Below are 3,212 nucleotides of genomic sequence, written 5' to 3' on the forward strand. Positions count from 1 at the left end.
TAAATCACTTCCCTCATCCAACCCACTAACCCAGTAAGTCTTTAATCTATTTTTCGCTGCCGATTGAACTTCAACCATTCCCTTTACATTTCCTGCTCCAACTTGTCGTAAAACATGTCTTCTATGAACCTCACTACTCTCATGAGAGACTTTGTTACGAAAATATGTGTAACAAATTTCACATAGTTTATCTTCTATTGTATTAGCTCCAACACTAACATGTCTTTGGTGTACTTCACTAGCTTCATGTGTAAGTCTATCTCTAAAATAAGTGTAACAAACTTCACAAAGTTTATCTTCTATCGCATTAGTTCCAACACTACCTTGTAAAACATGTCTTTGGTGTACCTCACTAGCTTCATGTGCAAGTCTATCTCTAAAATAAGTGTAACAAATTTCACAAAGTTTATATTCTTCCGGATTAACTCCAACACTATTCTGTAAAACATGTCTTTGATGAACGTCACTAGCTTCATGAGCAAGTCTATCTCTAAAATAAGTGAAACAAATGTCACAAAAAGTGTCCATGTTCTCAATGAATGTTATGTACACTGATGCTTCACAATACCTAATCTTCTTATTCACTGCTAGATAATAAGCTACTTACCGTTATATATAAACCAGAGCTCCGACCAGCAGGACGTAACAAGCAGGAAACCGGGGAAAGTGTTTTCTATTTCTAATATTCTCTCAAGAAAAACTTATTCCTTCTCCAAATTATTTCTTTTATTTTAAAAAGGTTTTTTTTACAACACAGTGATGTGAATAATCTGTAATTAAAGAAAGATCAAAATTTAAGTAAATATAATTAAACACAAAAACCTAATTTAAAAAACAAAATTAAATAATATTAAATCATAGATACCTTTTAATCTTCCAAGGACAAACGCTCTCCGTCCCAGGTGAGCGTGAGAGGCTCCCCCTCCCCCCGGTTCACAGCATCCACCGCTTCCCTGTTGAAAACCTTTAAGTATCTTTTAGGGAGGAAGAGCCTCCCTCGCTGACCAGCACCCTCAATCATTGCCGAAACCCCATCCCCATACCTAGTTTCAACCACCCATAGATATGTTATGGTATATCTAAAACCTACAACAAGGTTTTCTTTTTTTAGGAAGGGAGGGAGTTCCTTGTTCACCTTCTGAATTTTCCTTCTCAAGTTCTCCATCTAGAAAGAAAATACATGTTAAGTATTAGGGAAATAATCGTATATAACGTTAAATATATACATGTGAGGAAGAAAACTAAGCCCCACTTACTGCGTTCGGTTTTGGATCGCCTCTGGTGTACTCTACCGCCGATCGAATTGAAGTGGTGAATTTGGAGGAAGATGCGAGCTCTTATATACCTAAAAGAGGGGTAATACTTTCGAATCACTTAGGGGGAAATAACTGGGAGTAGGTCGTAATCATCCAAGGAGAACTGCACTAAGTGAGAGGATGACCTTCCAGTACCGAAGCATGAAGCAAGAGGTCTGAAAATGTCCTTGAGAGCTGCACGTGGTATTTATCCTTTCATCATCACTGCGGTGAACCACTGAGGCGGATATGGTAATCACAAGATGAAACAGCATCAATCCAGAGTGTTGGAAATTCTCTCAAGGATTCCGCGTGAGAGGCCGACCTCGGCACGTGCGTGTCGATCAGCGGCTAAGTGGGTGGGGCAGCGCAGATTCCGCGTGAGAGGCCGACCTCGGCACGTGCATGTCGATCAGCGGCTAAGTGGGTGGGGCAGCGCAGATTCCGCGTGAGAGGCCGACCTCGGCACGTGCATGTCGATCAGCGGGGAAGTGGGTGGAGCAGCGCAGATTCCGCGTGAGAGGCCGACCTCGGCACGTGTGCGCTTAATAGCGGAGGAATTAGGGGATGATGTAATACCACTTGATATTCCAGAATTCCTATTCCCTATTTCCGGTACCAACAGGTTCACTGGGGAAAACCTAAAATGGCGCCCTCGATGGTCTTTGAACCCCTTTACCCACCCTACTTGCGACACTATCCATATATATATAAATCGGGCGAAAATTCATTACAAAAATCATGAACAGCCTTTTAGCACAGCCGGTGGGTTCTCTAACCCTTTGGAAAGAGATAGAGGAATTCATATTCAAATTAAAAGAAAAAGCAGACGAAGAATTTAAAAAAATCCTCCAAGAGGCGGAAATAAGTCCGGATCCGAGTGCTTTGCACAATGTCTGTGATCAATATGAAGCATTTTATGAGAGAGAAGTCTTTCAAAAATTAACTGAAGATTCGTTAAAGTCAACTATAATAGAAAGGCTGCGTTATTTAAACAAAGATAATTATAATTATTACATGAGAATTTACAACTGGTGTGATTATTACTAAGCGATTAGTCACCATTATACACTCATATAGCGTCTCCCTGTTCACTCGCAGCACAAACGGCTTTGATAGATTAAAAGACGCATTCCCTATCCTAACTCACACGCCGAAATCCAGTATCCGCCGCTATATACCTTGTTGGATATCTCAGGCAGGAGACCGAGCACAACAAACGGCTGTTTAATTACCTATTAAGAAATATGAGTCAGCAAAGGAATTACAAACTTAAATATAAGAAACTTACAGAAAACGCGCGTGATTTATACAAGGGATCTACTAATGCTGCTGGTTTTGACCTTCGAAGCGCATATGACTACACCATTTCACCAGGAAGTCGTCTGTTAGTAAAAACAGATCTCCAAATTGAGCTGCCATGGGGGTGCTATGGGAGGATTGCCCCGAGATCTGGTCTGGCCTTAAAATATGGAATAGATATTTCAGGGGGAGTACTGGATTTCGATTTTCGCGGAAATGTGTCAATTATAATTTGTAATAATAGTAGCGTCGTCTTTAAAATAAATGCTGGTGACAGAATCGCACAATTAATTTGTGAACAAATATTAAATCCTGATTTGGAAGAAGTGGATTATATGAATGAAACTGAGAGAGGATGTAAGGGATTCGGTTCGAGTGGAGAGAATTGAAAGAGTAACCTCTAATTGTATGAAATTAAATTATTTGAATAATAATGTATAATATGATGTTTTTTAAAAATTAAAAAAATTATTTAAAAAAAATTTATCTCTACTTTTTTTTACCTAAAAAAAATCTTTCAACCATAGAGAATACTAATTAAGAGAAATATTAAAGAAATTGAGAAATATCTAGAATTTCCCCGTCTTCATTGAAAATGAACACTGTCCCGAACCC

At 39.1% G+C, this 3,212-nt stretch overlaps 1 long non-coding RNA gene across 1 annotated transcript; it reads right to left on the bottom strand.

Moving 5' to 3' along the window:
• Positions 1–1,118: 1,118 nt before the first annotated feature.
• Positions 1,119–2,987, bottom strand: LOC124169470. The gene is made up of 2 exons (XR_006867138.1): positions 1,689–2,987; positions 1,119–1,620 (listed from the first exon to the last, which is right to left on the bottom strand). It is a non-coding gene; the product is annotated as an uncharacterized LOC124169470 (long non-coding RNA).
• Between the last annotated feature and the right edge of the window lie 225 nt (positions 2,988–3,212).

This window comes from Ischnura elegans, chromosome 12, assembly GCF_921293095.1.
Source record: "Ischnura elegans chromosome 12, ioIscEleg1.1, whole genome shotgun sequence".
Classification (NCBI taxonomy): domain Eukaryota; kingdom Metazoa; phylum Arthropoda; class Insecta; order Odonata; family Coenagrionidae; genus Ischnura; species Ischnura elegans.